At 35.5% G+C, this 19,918-nt stretch overlaps 1 pseudogene; it reads left to right on the top strand.

Moving 5' to 3' along the window:
- Positions 1–19,918, top strand: part of LOC127857222 (sodium bicarbonate cotransporter 3-like) — a 233,355-nt pseudogene that overhangs the window by 87,101 nt on the left and 126,336 nt on the right.

Genomic DNA, 19,918 nt, shown 5'->3' with positions numbered 1-19,918 from the left:
TTTGCCTTAAATTACAGCTTCTTTACAGGCTGCTTCTCAGCTGCAAAAAGTTCTTCTTATTCCCCCCAAAACATGCCAACCTTTCTAAGTAATGGTAATTATTGTTGCGAGTTTAATAAAATAAATGTGAACAGATACTTACTAAACATGGATTTATTGTAAGAAGAAATTTAAGCAGAATGTTATAATATAGATTTTAAAATGCAGTTAAACATGCACTCATACGTTTGGAGAACTGTTACATGTGTATTTATGATCATATTAATAATGTTACGTCTTTCCCAATGTCATGGTATATCACGCTATTTTCCGAAACCCAAAGTTACGGGCTGTGGGCTAAGTGCATGTGTGCAGTCCTCGCAGGCTAATCAGGGACAAAACTTTACACTTTAATGGAATATTTCTTCTAAAGGATGTCTCTTTTAAACGCAGATCCAGTTCAGGAGGAATGTGTGGTCGCTGATTAGCCTGTGGACTGAAACATGGCTGTAAAATTGCATCAGTCTGAGAAAAACTGAACTTTACTCTTTCAGTGCTGGAACCGAATTTTGAAGGCCATTGCAAACAGTTTGGATCCAGATGAGACGCCACAGAACGTGGCGTCTCATCAGGATCCAAACTGTTTGCTATTCTTATAGTATTCTTTGAAAAAAAATGGAAGAAAATGCTAAATTTAGGCTATTCTTATAGTATTCTTTGAAAAAAATGGAAGAAATTGCTAATTAAAGCAAATTTCCCAGCATGCAAAGGGTTAATCAAGATTAGTGAACACAGGCTAATCAGGGACAACACTTTCCGTCTTTATGGAATTTTTCTTTTAAAGGGAGTCACTTCTTACTTACTTACTTAACTCTTTCAGTGCGGGAACCGAATTTTGAAGGCCTTTGTAAACAGTTTGGATCCAGTTGAATCGCCACAGAACATGGCGTCTCATCTGGATCCAAACTGTTTGCTATTCTGATAGTATTTTTTTGAAATTGTAGAAATTCAGCAGACGACATTTTAGCAGACGATAAATTTCCCAGCATGCGAAGGGTTAAAGATAGATCCAGTTAAGGAAAGTGCTGTCTCTGATTAGCCTGTGTGGACTGCACGGGCTAATCTAGGAGGACCTTTACGCACATGCATTAAGCCCAGTTTTTGCAGATTGAGGCTGCTAAATATAAATTTCAAATAATCTCTTCAGGCTCCATCTACCGCTGATCCGATCGCTGGCCGATATTGGGAGGAAGTATTCATCGCCGAATATGAACCATCACCACGGTACGAATATTGGATGTTTTGAAATTTTTAGTTTATATAAGAATTATTCGGGATGGTTTTAAATTTTCAAAGTTTTAAGTTTATATGAGTTTTTTGTGTGGGAAAACTGTGGGCTAAATGCACTTGTGTTGAGTGATATCCCAGATAAACCTGTGTTGTTTGTTAAAGGTTGTCTGGTATTACTCTTTCAGGATTTATGGTAAATGGGTGTGATTTTAACTCTTGGGCTGATTTCCCAATTTTCGAAACCAATGTTCACCGTTTTTGCTGCCATATTTCCCCATTTTAGATACCAATGTTTCTAGGAAAAGAGTCCCCAAATTTACAGAATCTTTTGTGAAAGTGGCAGTCTTTTGTTAACTCAAAAAGGTAAAAGGTATTTCCCTAGGTTGATTCATAAATCACACCCCTGATGGTTCCAGTATCTTGTATTTTGAGCCATTAATTTTATCGATGGATTGATTGGTCCTTTTCTGGGAAAACTGGTCGAAAAGCATAAAGTGGTACAGATAAGCATTAGGTGACACGTTTCATACCTGATTAGCCTGTGTGGATTGCACAGGCTAATCTGGGATGACACTTTCAGCACATGTTTGAAAACCTGTTATACAGTAAGACGATCAATTGATAGACTGCAGTCACCCAGGATAAGTCTGTGGACTGGTGGAGCTGAAATAGGGTGACACTCAGTTCATGTGCATTAAGCCCATTTTTTTTCCTGCTATCCCACAAAATTACCTGGATTTTCCTTTGAAAATGTTTTCATTGAACACAGTGTTCACATTTTTGCACTTGTTTGGTGAATTTATGTTTGGGTTATTAATTTTTTCCCAAATGTGTGTGTGTTTAACTTTGTTTGATTTTATTTATGTAGTAAATGTTCGTACAATAATGAATGAGCTGTGTTTTTCTCTAAATTATATAATACAATGAGCAGAAATATTGAGGTGAAATAATAGACACCTGCAATTAATAATGTTATTAACATGCTGAATTGCAGATTCAATCGAAGAAAATGCCTCTGTCTTGCAAGGTACTGCAAAGATGCATAATCACTTTGTACCCAGTTTGTACAGTCGTTGTTACGCATAGCTAGTGCAAACGTGTCCCGAGCATTTTACCATGTTTCCGTATTCTGGAAAAACTGGGATTAATGCATGTACTAAAAGTTTTTTACATAACTTTTCTCCTAAACTGGAATTTTTGCTGAGCCAGAACGAAGACATACTTCAAACAATAATTACCATAAAAGCAGAAAGTGTTGTCCCTGATTAGCCTGCACAGACTAATTTGGGACAATTGTTTAGGCACATGCATTAAGCCCAGTCTTCCCAGGACGGGGCTAAGTGGTTGTTAATCATATCTAGTGCTATCGTGTCCTGACCATTTTGCCAATGTTTTTTTTAGCTCTTGAGATTTTTGGCTGGCCTTTTGTCTGTAGTTGTTCATAGTGATGTGTTGTGCATGCTGCGTTGTAAACAGTTAACTTGTCAACACTCAAGAAGCCACATTTATTGCCCAATCTTAATGAAACTTGGCCAGAACATTTTTCCTTTACGATATTTTGTCTTGAGTTGGAAACTGGGTTGATTTGGGCTTGATACTACATCATTAGGTCAGTTGATAATAAAAGCTCTTGAAGTCTTTGTCCCAACCTTCATGAAATTTGCTCAGCAAATTTGTTGTAATGATATCTCAGACGAGTTGGATAATGGTTTCCGTCTGTTAAAAAACATGGCCGCCAGAGGAAGGGCAATTTTCCTAAAGTGGCTATATTGTACACTCTAGAAATCACATGCTGTGTACAATCTTCCTGTTTCTTGCTCGGAATATTTGTTCTGATGATATCTTGGCTGATATCTACATAGAACAATGTTGCCTTTGGCTCATTTTTTTGTTGTGGAAACAAAATTCAAACTGATATTGAACCATGGTTATTTATTTAGGTCTCCAATCCATCACTGTGACAGCCTTATTGTCTCATGTTCTTCTAGGTTAGGGTTACGTAGCTTGTTAGGCATGTTGTGCGTCTGGCTCTCTGGGGGTCCAGGGATTTACCACAGGGACGCCAAGTAATTGTTCTACCCAGCAAATAGACTTGGAGGGTTTTACAATAATCAGTATACTTTCAATACAACTGAACAAAATTAAATGAATGTGTACAGAAACTCCATTATTTATTTTCCAAAATCAATGAGCTTACTCACTTCAACTTTTAAAGTGTTTAAAATGTTTTCTTGATGTCAAAAATTAAATTCTGAGAATGGCTTGTTTGCAATATACCAACTCTATCAGCCCACTTTATGTCATTGATACCATTCTCCAAATGTTGCATTCAATGTGAATTTAATTATCCCATTGTTGCATTCAATGTGAATAGAATTATCCCATTGTTGCATTCAATGTGAATAGAAATATTTCATTGTTGCATTCAATATGAATATAATTATCCGATTGTTGCATTCAATGTGAATAGAATTATCCCATTGTTACATTCAATGTGAATAGAATTACCCCATTGTTACATTCAATGTGAATATAATTATTCCATTGTTACATTCAATGTGAATATAATTATTCCATTGTTACATTCAATGTAAATATAATTATCCCATTGTTGCATTCAATGTGAATATAATTATTCCATTGTTACATTCAATGTGAATATAAATATCTTATTGTTGCATTCAATGTGAATATAAATATCCCATTGTTGCATTCAATGTGAATATAAATATCCCATTGTTGCATTCAATGTGAATATAAATACCCCATTGTTGCATTCAATGTGAATATAATTATCCCATTGTTGCATTCAATGTGAATATAATTACCCCATTGTTGCATTCAATGTGAATATAATTACCCCATTAATGCATTCAATGTGAATATAATTATTCCATTGTTGCATTCAATGTGAATATAATTATCCCATTGTTGCATTCAATGTGAATATAATTATCCCATTGTTGCATTCAATGTGAATATAATTATCCCATTGTTGCATTCAATGTGAATATAATTATCCCATTGTTGCATTCAATGTGAATATAATTATCCCATTGTTGCATTCAATGTGATAAGCAGACCTCCTTTATAAACATGAGGCTAGTCCTGGGAAAACAGGGCTTAATGCATGTTGGTAAAATGATGCGGCGTCTCATCTGGGTCTACACTGTTTGCTTAAATGAATTCTGTAAGAATTGTTCTAAATATAGAAATAAATATACTAGACATCCCTAATTTTGGAAATACGTGGATCCAACTTAGAAGGATGGGAAAGTCCACTGGGCATAAATGGGTTAAACAAAAATCCAGTTTAAGCAGACAGTGTCATCCTGATTAGCTTTTTAAGACTGCACAGGCTGATCTGAGATGAGACTCAACGTACATGCATTATGCCAAGTTTTACCAGAACGAGGTTCGTATATGTCGTCAGATATTATATTCTCTCATTATCTTAGACGGTATTGTCACTTGCAAATGACCTTTGAACATGTAGTCATTTAACAACCCCGCAAACCATATTTTCACTTGTATATTCAGTAGCCCCATATAGTCAATTATGAATTCTCTAAGACTGTTTTGTCACTGGTCAGTGTTTTTTTTGGCGTACCAAAACGTATTGATACATATTTTCAGTGCATATTATTGCAGCTTTTCGTTGAAACTGCTTTTATTTTAAAGTTCATGCATCAGGACACATGAAACATTGAAAAACTAAACTGCTTTTTGCCTTTTTATTTTAGCAGTTTGTTTTGGTAATGTTTGCAGATAGTCTGACATAATTGTTAATATGCATTTGTCATGTTAATGTTTAGATTTATTTAATGAAACAAGTATGATTGTGATTTGTTTTTATAATTGCAATCTTAAGTATTATTTTTGTAGTATTGTTCAATTGGAATGTGTTGTGCTTATTGTTTTTATTGTGCCAACTGGCACAATTTTGAGATAACTCCATAAAATGTAATAATTGAAATGTTTGGAGGGCCTGTCACTTAAAGACAAAACCTTAAGATCAAAGGTAACATTTGGGTGTAATAGTCTTCACTTTTGAGTTGAGAATTGCTAAAATGTTGACCATTTTCTTATTAATATGCTCAGAATTCTGCCATACGATATTGAGTTAAATGTTATGGCATTTGGTTTATAGCTGAAATTATGCATTTTGGGATAGTTGTAGAATTTTTATGATATGATTGGATTAAATATTTGTGGAGTGCTTGAGTTATGAATGTCATTTTAGCTTCTCTTGTCATGAAATATGAATGTTGTGTTGTAGCCTGTTGTTTTGAAAGACCCGGTTTAACAGAATTTTCATTTCATTGTCATTTAGATAGAAACATTTTGTCTGCTTTTGAATGCCATGCCATTGTTGTCTATTTATCTGATGTTTAGAATTTAATTGATAGAGCAGCCACAAATTGTGCCAAATTAAATTTGTTCCAGTTTTTTTTGCTGATTTTAAAGCCATTAATTGTCTATATTGTCATTGACAAAAAAGTTTTTTTTCCCCAAATCCAGTTACAAAATTCCAGATCCATGGTTTGAATTTCACATGAATTTTGAAATATGCCTGTTAGTATTATTGTATAGAAATAAAGTGTTTGAAGTTGAAATAGTCATTTTACTGACATTTGTATGTCTAGTATTTTCTGTTTGATGAATGTGTAATCAAAAATTTGAAATTTTATATAAATTGAGCATTTTTTTTTTCAAAATTAAATTTACACTGACTTTCCAAATTTAGTGGTATAAGTAATATTTTGAAAATGGTGATATAAAGCCCAGGCCTGGTATTTATAAAGCTCCTTAGGTTAAACTTAAGAAAATTCCATAAACAATTAAAAATTCTCTAAGTCTTTTGCTCTTTCATTTTTGTGTCTTTTTTTCATTTAATTGGTTTATTTAAGTAAATTTTGCATAGAAGAACAGTATTTTGGCTTTACAAAACCAAAATAAGTAGAATTTCAATAAAAAATTGATTTATTTTTTTTCTTAAATCAAGCTTATGTTAAGATTTGGCTTAGAAGCTTTATTAATACCAACCCACTGAGTTCATTACGTATGTTAGACTTATTCATACTGTTAGAAATAAGTCTTGCTCTGGGAAAATGGGGCTTAATGCGTGTTCATAAAGTGTCGTCCCTTTGAACGATAATTTTCACGAATGAGGAAAATGTTTTCCCTCATTATCCTGTGTGGACTGCACAGGCTAATCTGAGAAGACACTTTACGCACATGCATTTAGTCCTGGGGCCGTATTCCAGTAGCTTCTTAAGTTAAAAAAATAACTTAAGTTGAAATATTGCACAATATTTTTTCTTATCTCCACCATTTTTTCTTTAAACATAAGATTTCACTTAAGTTAAATTCTGGTAGCTTCATAAACTTAATAAATTGCTTTACTCTGTGTATTTTTTCTCATATATTTAAAATTAAGTTAACTTCCTTTAACTCTTAAAGGAATTTCTTAAAGAGAAATACTAAGCGTCTCATGTTTTGTTTTTGACATTTCAAATTTAACTTAAGAAATTTATTTTAGAAATTTCTTAACTTAAGTGAAAACTTAAGAAGCTACTGGAATACGGCCCCTGGTTAACCTGAGCTAAACTCATATTTATGAGAATTATGCTGTGTGGAGGCAGGGAATTATGCTGTGTGAAGGCAGGGAATTATGCTGTGTGGAGGGAGGGAATTATGCTGTGTGGAGGGAGGGAATTATGCTGTGTGGAGGGAGGGAATTATGCTGTGTGGAGGGAGGGAATTATGCTGTGTGGAGGGAGGGAATTATGCTGTGTGGAGGGAGGGAATTATGCTGTGTGCAGGGAGGGAATTATGCTGTGTGCAGGGAGGGAATTATGCTGTGTGGAGGGAGGGAATTATGCTGTGTGGAGGGAGGGAATTATGCTGTGTGGAGGGAGGGAATTATGCTGTGTGGAGGGAGAGAATTATGCTGTGTGGAGGGAGAGAATTATGCTGTGTGGAGGTAGAGAATTATGCTGTGTGGAGGGAGAGAATTATGCTGTGTGGAGGGAGGGAATTATGCTGTGTGGAGGGAGAGAATTATGCTGTGTGAAGGGAGGGAATTATGCTGTGTGGAGGCAGGGAATTATGCTGTGTGGAGGCAGGGAATTATGCTGTGTGGAGGGAGGGAATTATGCTGTGTGGAGGCAGGGAATTATGCTGTGTGGAGGCAGGGAATTATGCTGTGTGGAGGGAGGGAATAATGCTGTGTGGAGGGAGGGAAACACCAGTTTGTAGCTTGTTCCAGCTACTGTGGATTTTCACCATGAAGAAAAGTCTATGGCACAGCATATGTACCAGTAAAAAAATGTCCAGAGCATTTTGTATGATAAATGTTTTGGTTTTAATTGTGAACACAATTTAGGTTAGTGTTCAGCATCAAGTTCAATAATAACGGACATGCTTTAAATATTTACATGTTATTTTGTGTGTGGTATTGTGATTTATTGCAAAAAATTTGCTATCATAAGAAAATTAAGAAAACATTGGATATGAAGCAACTAAAACAGTTAAATAATAAATAATGTAACCACAATTTTCTGTCTAAACAACTGAACAAAACTTCAATCTTATGGAATAGATAAGTAATCAACCAGTTGTCAAATAATCAATAAAACCAACATGGTTACAAGCATCTCTTTGCTGTCTGAATGGGATACATCACTGTGCCATCAAATTAATATTCAATGATTGTCTCCTGTTAAATAACTGATCGGCAAAAATTAAAATGTTGATATTATTTACAACTGACTCGGGCAATAAAGTGAATTATGTAATTATTACATCTGAATCAAGTTATGTCTTAGGCTGAACACCATTTTGAGTTTAATGATCCAGACTGAACAACAATCTGTGTTTAATGATCCAGACTGAACAACAATAGGTGTTCAATGATCCAGACTGAACAAAAATCTGTGTTCAATGATCCAGACTGAACAACAATAGGTGATCAATGATCCAGACTGAACAACAATAGGTGATCAATGATCCAGACTGAACAACAATAGGTGATCAATGATCCAGACTGAACAACAATAGGTGTTCAATGATCCAGACTGAACAACAATAGGTGTTCAATGATCCAGACTGAACAACAATAGGTGATCAATGATCCAGACTGAACGACAATCTGTGTTCAATGATCCAGACTGAACAACAATAGGCGTTCACTATTCCCGCAAAGCCTTAGATTAGACTCAAATTAAATTGATATTAATTGTACACAGGCCATCACCACCTTCATCCCCACCATCACGCAAACGTTGAAGGGGACAATCGCGTCGCAGTTGTTGACCAACCGCCTGGTAAATTTTATCTGTTCTACCCTGTGGAAAACAGAGTTTAATGCATGTGCTTAAAGTGTTGTCCCAGATTAGCCTGTATAGTAGCCTGTGCAGTCTGCACAGGCTAATCATGGGATGACACTTTGGCCTTGACTGGATTTTTTGTTAAGAAGAGACTTCCTTTAACGAAAGATGCCATTAAAGCGGAAAGTGTTGTCACAGATTAGCCTGTGCGGACTGTACTGGCTAATAAGGGGTTACACTTTATGCACAAGCATTCAACCCGGTTTTCCTCATGATAGATTTTTTATGACGCTCTCAGACTCACTTTTGTATTTTGGGAATCTGCATGCAAAACTGTCCTATCAGTACATTATTCTTTCACTGCTTTTGGACGTTTTTGCATTGAACCCTTGAATCCTATTAACCTGCAATTCATTTTGCAGTGCGTACATTTAATGCATATATTCACACGTGTGTGTTAGTCGATATTAATGGTAGAATATGTTTCTAGAAAACAGGTTAGATTATATTTATATTAAACATTTATTTGGTTTCTACAAAAAAGTTGTGGTTTATCGATATGCATATCAATAAAGTATGTGGCTGTTAATACATTATGTTCCTGAAAAAAATTGCATTTGATAAATTACTGTTTTGTATGTTTTCTAATTAAAGCTTAAAACGCATGGAGTTATAAATACCTAAAATAAATTGTATTAAAATGAACGCTTTAAATATCATTAACCTGCCTTTGCACCATTTTGATTCATAGAAAGAATAGAAAATTGAATAAATAATTGTCATGTCTCATTTAAGGACATGTTAATAAGGTCACGCATAATCTGCTTTGAGCTCGCTGAATTGTTGTTCATAGCTATGCAGTATGCACTTAACCACTCAATGCATTCATGTAAATTTTCTCCCTCACACATTACTCTAGATACAATGTGGTTTTTTGTAATTCAAATTCTATGTAAATGTTATTTTCTGTCCTTGTGATACAAATCCTAAGCGAGAGTCAATTGTAAATGCTTTACTCTGGCGGTCATGCACTCTTACCTAAATATGTATTTCTAATTCTAAACGATAATTTTTTTGTTGTTAAGCTAAAACTTCTCTTTTTATGCCCCCGGTAGGGTGGCATATAGCAGTTGAACTGTCCGTCAGTCAGTGTGTCTGTCCGTCCGTCCGAAAAAAAACTTTTAACGTTGGCCATTACTTTTTAAATATTGAAGATAGCACCTTGATATTTGGCATGCGTGTGTATCTTATGGAGCTGCACATTTTGAGTGGTAAAATTTCAACGTTAACATCATCCTTCAAGGTCTAGGGTCGAAAAAACAAAGTCAAGGGAAGTAATCAGCTTTAAATGGACATAGTTATCTGACCTGCCGACGTATATATTTTTGTTAAATAAATCAAAGCGAGGCAGTAGGCAGCATTGTGTTTCTGACAAACACATTGTGGTAAAAGGTCAAGGTCAAGGTCATCCTTTACTGTCTATGGTAAAAAATACAGATTTAAGGGAAGTAATAAGCTTTAAAAAGGGAGAAAATTATTCAATATTTAACATAGCCACTTTATATATTTGGCATGTATGTGTATCTCATGGAGCTGCACATTTTGAGTGGTGAATCTACAGTCACGGTAGTGTTTTTTAATTATTTGCTACTGAAAATAGACATTTGTTGCAGACAATTATTTTCAAGGGAAGTTATTTATATAATTATTAATCTCATATTGTATATTTCCTTACCAAGAATTGAAGTTCTTTTCACAGTAACTGTACAGATTTTTTTTTTTTTTTTTTTAATGATATAATTATAATTTCTTTGATGTTCATTACATACCAGTGGACTTATGTCCATAGATACATGATCAACTCTGGCTATGATCTCTTTTAAACCACTGGCCTTGGTTGTCAGCGATGTCTGACATGGTCTTAATTGACTGTGAGACCCCCCCACCCCCCCCCCCCCACACCCCGGTTGGATTGGACAAATTCAAGGGAAGTAATAACCTTTAAAGGGAGATGATTTCTATACCTGCCAAATGATAAATAGAAATTTTATTTCAATGCGGCGCAGTAGGGGGCATTGTGTTTCTGACAAACACATCTCTTGTTGTCTATTATATTTATATAATCATTTCTATTTCGAGGTACATGTATTTCCTGTTTGATATTTATCACACATAATTTCTTTTTTACAAATTTTACAGTGTTGGAGTTTTCAAGATATTTCATGTTTGATATTGATCACACATAATTTCCATATTACAATTTCTATCGTGTTGGAGTGCAAATAAAAAATGCACTTGTTATTATTTTCAGATGATGACCTGCTTTTAACATGAACTAATGTGGAGACTTTTTCAGACCACTATGTGCTCATAACATGGACTAATTTGTTTATTTGCTGCTTTCAAAATCTTAAAACAATCTCATGTTTACAGTTAAATATTTACATGTTTTTATGCTCTTTTTACAAGATGGCGGCATATAGCAGACTCTCGGTCCTTCTGTCTGTCTGTTGCGCAAAACTGCCCGTCTCTGCCATAATGTTGCCATATATTGATGGATTCTAAAATAACTTGGCACCAATGTAAACTATCATAACATAATGTGTCTCTGTAACAACTGGCCCCCTACCTCAAAAGTAGGTCAAACTCTGAGGTCAAAGGTCACATTTGGCCATAAAACTGCTTAAAATATATGTCTCAGGCATATATGGTTGTTTCTTCAAATAACTTGCAGTTAAAGTAAACCTTAATAAGACGACATGTTGCATGCAAGACCCGGTTCCCTATGTCAAAGTTTACCTTAATAAGACAACATGTTGCATGCAAGACCCGGTTCCCTAGCTAAAGGCCAAGGGCACACTTAGAGGTCAAAGCTGAAAATTCGGTCTCAAAGCTGGCCCAGACTGCAACTTTGTAATTCATCTTGCACATTTTAAATTAAAGTACCACAAATGACCACCATCAGCAGACTGAGTGTGGTGTGTAAACTTTTTGTCATATGTATCACTCGTCTCCTGACCTCAAATGTGAAGGTCGGACTTGGAGGTCAAAAGTCAAACATAGCCATAAAACAGCTAGACAATTCCTGTCTCACTCATATCTATGTCATATACATGTGTTGATTTATTTTTAAATAACTTTTGGCAAGTGTTACCATCATAACACAAAGTCTCCTTACCTCAAAGGCAAGGTCACAAGGTCTCAATTTGCGGTCAAAAATGAAATTTAGGCATAAAACAGCTTGAAAATTCCTGTCTGACTTATAACTTTGCCACATACATGTATCGATGTAATTTTAACTAACTTAATTTGCACAAAATTGTTACCATCATAAGACAATGCTTCATTTTTAATATCAGTATTACTACCTCTAAGGTCAGGGTCAGACTTTGATATCAAAAGTCAAATTTGACCAGAAAAGAGCTTTTTTGACATTTTTGGAGTTTTGAGACTTATGAGCAGGTGTCTTGTTCCTTATTTATACTGTACCTCATTTGCTATTTAAACATTAAGTTTGTTGATAAATGATAACAACTAATCATGACATTTTTCTTTCATTATGTTTTCAGCATAGATTGTGTAACAACGCTAAGGTGAAAATAATATTTTAATCCAGATTGTTTGATGACGCTAAGGTGAAAATAATATGTATTAATCCTAACAAAAATTAAACATAATCTTGCATGGAATAAAGAGCTTACTTTATATCTTTGTTTTCATACTGTTGCGTGAAAAAAGGAATCTATTTGTCTTTCCAAGATCATTGTTGATAAATCCATATCTTTAAATGACTTATTTGTCCCCTACTGGTTTCACCGGAGGGGACTTATGGTTTGCGCTCTGTCTGTCTGTCTGTCAGTTAGTCACACTTTTCGAGATCCTGCAATAACTTTAAAAGTTCTTAATATTTTTTCATTAAACTTGAAACATGGATAGACGGCAATATGGACATTATGCACGTAATTTCAATTTGTTCCTACGTCAAAAATTCTGGTTGCTATGGCAACAAATAGATTAGTTATACTGCTGAAAATGACGGTTTTCTGGATCCTGCCATATCTTTAAAAGTTCTTAATATTTTTTTCATGAAACTTAAAACATGGATAGATGGCAATATGGACATTATGCATGTAATTTCATTTTGTTCCTACGTCAAAAATTCTGGTTGCTATGGCAACACATAGATTAGTTATACTGCTGAAAATGGTGGTTTTCTGGATCCTGCGATAACTTTAAAAGTTCTTCACATTTTTTCATGAAACTTAAAACGTGGATGGATGGCAATATGGACATAATGCATGTCATTTCATTTTTTCCTACGTCAAAAATTCTGTTTGCTATGGCAACAAATAAAAAATATAAACAAACTGACAATGGTGGAATTTCTGACAATGGTGGAGCCGGTAGGGGACATATATTGCTTGGCAATAGTCTTGTTAGTAGAGAATTAATTGGGGGAATTAATGTTGTTTTAATTAATCATAAGAGAAAAGTTATTAATTACGATGTTCTGTAGTGAAATTAAAGAAAAGGCTTAGAACTAAATATTATTATGTATTGAAAATTAAATATTTTTTTATATATTGATGAATTATATTTGAATCATTTTCAGTAAGGTCATGTTTTCTGTAGTGACATTCTTGAATAACTCAATATAACAATTTAAAAAAGATGTTTTATTTATCGTTGAAACAGTTTCAGAAATGAAATATAACATTTTTAGTAGGTACAAAAATTGTTGAAACATTTTTATTAAGTAAAAAAATGTGCTCTGTACCTGCTTCTTAAAAAAGCATAAGTAAATGGAAACCATTGGCAAATTTGTTTTGTGGTGTCTGTGAAAAAACCTAATACATACAAATATAATTTGTATTTGTGATTGTGTTGTCATTCATAAGGTTAAGTTTTTTTTACAACAAAAGTTCAAGCACTCGTAAATATGTAAGTTGTTTACCATTATTTAAAAAAATATATTTGGTGTTACTGTGGAAACAAACTAATATTTTCGCTATAAGAAAATGTTGAATTGGAAAAAGATGTAAAATCCATTCAAGTGAAGAACACAAGTGGTTAGCGTGTGGCTATGATATTAATTAGTGCAAACATCATTTTGAATGATGAATAATCATATTATAACGAAAAATCAACTTTTCTGACAAACAATTTTCTCTATCAAATATATATATATAACAAGCTATCCAACTCGAAATCACCCGAAAACGGAGTGCATCACTTTGAACAGCCATAATACTTCATCAAGCTTGCAGCGATTTTCATGAACCTGGTCTAATTCAACGCAGAAATTTCCTTTCTGGATATCTAAATATCTTGTTATATTTCTACACATGCTGGGTCAAATTTTAAGAAATAGCACAATACAACAATTCGCTTGACCTACTTGACAATGATCAGACAGTATTTATGAATGAAATCTCCAGTTGTAAATTAGACACACCTTCGCATTGGACCAATGAAATCACTCGTGTGTTTAAATGTATGTAAACAAAGGTTTCAAACAGCGCTGGACAGTTAGTTTTGATGCACAATGCAACGGCAAGCACGGTAAGAATGTTTTTTTCATACGTTATCGAGATCTGTGAACTTTGCAGGGAAAAATGTCATGAATACTGTCTGATCGATGTTAAGTGGGTCATGCGAGTTGTGTATCGTGTTATTTCTTAAAAGTTGAGTGTAAAAATATTGCAAGACATTTTCAGAAAGGAAATTCATTTTTGCGTTGAATAAGACCGGGTTCATGAAAATCGCTGCAAAATTGATGAAGTAATGACTGTTCAGAGCGATGCACCCTGTTTTCGGGTGATTTCAAGTTGGACACCTTGTTATGCCCCCCTTCGAAGAAGAGGGGGTATATTGCTTTGCTCATGTCGGTCGGTCGGTCGGTAGGTCAGTCGGTCGGTCCGTCCACCAGGTGGTTGTCGTATGATAAGTCAAGAACGCATACGCCTAGGATCATGAAACTTCATAGGTAGATTGATCATGACTCGCAGATGACCCCTATTGATTTTGAGGTCACTAGGTCAAAGGTCAAGGTCACGGTGACCCGAAATAGTAAAATGGTTTTCGGATGATAACTCAAGAACGCATACGCCTAGGATCATGAAACTACATGGGTAGATTGATCATGACTTGCAGATGACCCCTATTGATTTTGAGGTCACTAGGTCAAAGGTCAAGGTCACGGTGACCCGCAATAGTAAAATGGTTTCCGGATGATAACTCAAGAATGCATACGCCTAGGATCATGAAACTTCATGGGTAGATTGATCATGAGTCGCAGATGACCCCTATTGATTTTGAGGTCACTAGGTCAAAGGTCAAGGTCACGGTGACCCGAAATAGTAAAATGGTTTCCGGATAATAACTCAAGAATGCATAGACCTAGGGTCATGAAACTTCATGGGTAGATTGATCAAGACTCGCAGATGACCCCTATTGATTTTGAGGTCACTAGGTCAAAGGTCAAGGTCACGGTGACCCGAAATAGTAAAATGATTTTTGGATGATAACTCAAGAATGCTTTTGCCTAGGATCATGACACTTCATAGGTACATTGATCGTGACTTGCAGATGACCCCTATTGATTTTCAGGTCACTAGTTTATTCTGTTTTCACACTGTCCAGTAAAGAGACTTACAATTGAATTTTTGACACATGTTAATTCATAATGATGTATAAGCCTTTGTTTCTGTGCCAGTAAATACTATGTTTATGGAAATGACGTGAGAATTCAACATTTAAAAAACCAATGTAATATGATATGTAATATTATATGGCAACAGGACAGTTGTGATTTGCTGGGTCAATTCTATTTAGCTTGACCATCCAAGCGGATGATAGATTTGACAAACTGGTGGTCTGAAACATTGAGAAAATGTCACGATTCACTGACAATAAATCAAACATGTAATTCTTGCTACGCAACTTGCATTTAATTTGTCAATTTAAATTATACATAAAAATATAAAATTAATTTTTAATCTGCTTGTTAATTGAAAAACATCAACACAGTTTGTATGTATAAAACAATGTTAATACATAAATAGGATCAAGCATATTGAAATATCAACTTAGATTTAGTTTCCTTTACTGTACAGGATTTGTAAAGTTAGGTTAATATTTGTGTATTGAACAAAAATAACAACAGTGTAAAGAAAAGTTAATTTGGGGATGTTCTATCCAAACCCTGAGAGTTCAGATTTCCTCAAATGCCAAGTAAAGATTGTAAATTTCAACCCACTGGTCTGGTTAGTTTTCAGAGGCACATATAATTAACTTTTAGGCTTAGTGTCTCATTTGTACATGCATTACTGTATTAACTCCAAATCAACTAGTACAAGTGGTAGGCCAGTATTACATGGACTGGTGTTCACTGTTTACACAGTTTCACAACCCCATCTGATACTGGTCAGTATCTTGGCAAGTGGCCAAAGATGGGAGTGGAATTAATGGTCTATTACATAACTGACTTCTGTGTGTGGTAAACACATGATACTGGTCATGTGGTCAAGTTGCACTTATATACATTTGCCCAATACACAACACTAGCCTTGGCTATTTTTAATCAGATTGCATTGCTATCTATGGTGGTCATTGACTAGGGGAGTTAACTGCTATAAATAACATGTGTCATTACCATTAATAAATAAAACATAACAAATTGTTTCACATATTGTCAAATAAGTCAAAATGTGTGAAAGGAATCCAAAAAATCATAGACTCAATCATATAATGGATATAATTGATTAGTATAGGTCCTGATTGGTTTTTGCACTATTAATTGGATACATTTCACAGGTCATTGACATACAGTGACAAAAAACATATTCACACAATGGCTGTCACTACAACGGAGAGCCCATATGGGGGGCATGCATGTTTTACAAACAGCCCTTGTTATATATTTATATTTGATAGTGAATTTTTTTTTCCAGAAAAGTTGATTTTTCGTTATAATATGATAATTTATCAAAATGATGTTTTCACTAATTAATATCATAGCCACACGCTAACCACCTGTGGTGCAGAAATTCAAATACATTGTGGTCATTTCAGTTTTGACTTTATATGCATTGTGAGTGAATGCCACTCAGAAAAATACCGTTTTAGCCAAACACATGTACTCAAGAAACTAGACAAGCCTATTATGTAATCCTTTTCATTGGGGTTTGAGCATGAATCTTGTACTTAATATTTACGTTTTAACTCTTTCAGCGCTGGAACCGAATTTTTAAGGCCTTTGCTACAGTTTGGATCCAGATGAGACGCCACAGAACGTGGCGTCTCATCAGGATCCAAACTGTTTGCTATTCTGATAGTATTCTTTGAAAAAAAAATCGAAGAAAATGCTAATTTTAGAAATTCAGCTGACAACATTTTAGCAGAAGACAAATTTCCCAGCATGCAAAGGGTTAACTTTTAGCTATGTTCTGGGAATATTTGGTCAAATGCCAATGTAAAGTGTTTTCCTAGATTAGCCAGTGCAGGTCAAAGGCAATTCAGGGACAAACCTTTCTGGTTTTATGGAATTTTTAGTTGAACATTATTCCTGTGTAAGCAGAAAGTATTGTCCCAGATTAGTTTGTGTTGACACTACTGGCTTATCTAGGACGACACATTACACACATGTGTTAAGCCTTGTTTTCCCAAAACCAGGCTGACATTCTCGATCCTCAATGTGGGTATAGTATGCATGTGTAAAATTTATGTAAATTCTAGTTTGTATAATCCAGCATATATAAAATTGTTGCCAAAGTCAATTTAGTTTCAGCTCTCCTGTGTGAATGGCAGAGAATAAAAACACAGCGAGTTTGCAGACTTGTCATATTTAATTTGATGAGTTTATGATTTGAAAATATACTCTTAGTTTCGATAAAATGTCATGACAATCCAGTTAAAAATTGTTTGTGTATACCTACCTTTCTGCTGGTTAATTGAGCCTCATTGTGGGACAACTGGCCTTGATACATGTTTAACTCTTTCAGAGCTGGAACCGAATTTTGAAGGCCTTTGCAAACAGTTTGGATCCAGTTGAGACGCCACAGAACGTGGCGTCTCATCAGGATCCAAACTGTTTGCTATTCTGATAGTATTCTTTGAAAAAATTCGAAGAAAAAGCTTATTTTAGAAATACAGCAGACAACATTTTAGCAGACGACAAATTTCCCAGCATGCAAAGGGTTAAAGTCTAGGCTAATCTTGGGCAACAATTTTCATCTTAAACCCTTTGCATGCTGGGAAATTTGTCTTCCTGCTAAAATGTCGTCTGCAGAATTTCTAAAATTAGCATTTTCTTCAATTTTTTTCAAAGAATTCTATCAGAATAGCAAACAGTTTGGATCCTGATCAGACGCCACGTTTTGTGACGTCTGATCTGGATCCAAACGGTTCGCAAAGGCCTTTAAAATTCGGTTCCAGCACTGAAAGAGTTAACTGGATTTTTGCTGATAAGAGAGTTTTTTTCATTAAAACATACCCTGAAAGTGGAAAGTATTGTCCCTGATTTGCCTGTGCAGACTATACAGGGTTTTCAGGGTCGACTTAGTATGCACATGCATTTAGCCCAGTTCTCTCACAATAAGTATCATTGAGTGAAGATTTTATTTTATGATTAACATTGAAAGACAAAGGTTTTGTGAACCTGGCTTGTACTTAAAATTTTCATAGCTGATTAAACCAGTTTCAGTTCAAACCCCGTAACATTTATTGTCAGAAATCCTTACATTTTATGGTCCTTAATTTCATAATTTCCCCTTGACACCACCAGATAAGACTGACAAGTTGAAAGGCGTTCAAACGATGCCCAACATTGACCAGTCTGCCCGACCCACTGTCCCGACTGCAAACAGCAGTTCAGCTAATCTGGGCGAGGGTCTAAAACGGAACCAGTCGTCAGGTTCGGATCTGCATGAAAACTCCTCAGTGAAGGTAAGGAACCAAATTTGTTGAAAAAATAAAGCACTTACTGGATAGAACTTGGCTTTACACACTTTTTATACTCCTTTTGACTCCGGTGCCGTCCGTTTGAAAATATTCAAGTTTTAGAGGCTTCAATTCCAACCCTAACATACTGATGGGCAGCAAACAGCATAAAACCTGAACAGTCTGGGAGTTGCTCACAGGCTGTTCTGGTTTTATGCTGGTTGCATATAGCCATTTTCATGATCTGCAGGAAAACAAACTCATCGGTGAAGTTCAGGAACGAATTTGAGACTTGCTATGAAAGTGTGTGTCAAGTCAAGTTATAGCAAGTTAGTGTTTAACAAAATAATGACCCAAGCCGGGAAAAAAAATGGGTTTAATACATTGCGTGATCAGCCCCAGATTGCCTGTGCAGTCGGCTTAGGGCTAATCTGGGACAATTTTCCGCTTTTGTGGATTTTTTTTGTCTCTAATGTAAATCCAGACCAATGGGGAAAGTGTCTGTGACAAATCTTACACAAATGCGTTAAAGTAGTTTTCGCAGAGGCGAAGGTCATGTATGTGCAATTTATGAAATTTTGGTTTTTCGCTTTAAATCGGAACAATCGCTTCATGGAGAAAATCCCGTCTGGGTCTAATGGGGTTTAATGCATGTGCATAAAGTGTCGCCCCATATTAGCCTGTGCAATGTGCACAGGGTAAGGGCTAGCGAAAATCAAGTTTAGACGGAAATTGTGGTCAATGTCCCTAACCCTTTGCAGTTTGCACAGGCTAATCTGGGATGACACATAACCCTTTCAGTGCTGAACCGAATTTTGAAGACCTTTGCAAACAGTTTGGAATCCAGATGAGACGCCACAGAACGTGGCGTCTCATCTGAATCCAAACTGTTTGCTATTCTGATAGTATTCTTTGAAAAAAAAATGAAGAAAATGCTTATTTTACAAATTCAGCAGACAACATTTTAGCAGACGACAATTTCCAAGCATGCAAAGGGTTAACACACATGCATTAAACCCTGTTGTCCCAGATGGAGGCTCATAAATTAACATTGAGCTATTGAGTCCTTTTTTAGACCACGAAATTGTACGTCCCTTGCAGTTGAACAATCACTTCATGAAGAAGATTCCCCTGGGTCAGAGGCAGCAAACATTCTGGTGGGAGAGGTGGACTTCCTCACTCACATGATCACGGCGTTCATCCGACTGAAGACGTCCAACACAATGGGCGACCTCACCGAGGTTCCGGTTCCCACAAAGTTTGTTTTTGTGCTGCTTGGTCCGACAGGAAACCAGAGCCGATACCATGAGATTGGGCGCTCCATAGCAACGCTAATGACCGACGAGTTTTGTGTTTTGATTTTTGGATATTTTGCAAAA

Source organism: Dreissena polymorpha, chromosome 14 (assembly GCF_020536995.1).
Source record: "Dreissena polymorpha isolate Duluth1 chromosome 14, UMN_Dpol_1.0, whole genome shotgun sequence".
Classification (NCBI taxonomy): Eukaryota; Metazoa; Mollusca; class Bivalvia; order Myida; family Dreissenidae; genus Dreissena; species Dreissena polymorpha.
This window is presented reverse-complemented; position numbering and strand designations above follow the sequence as displayed.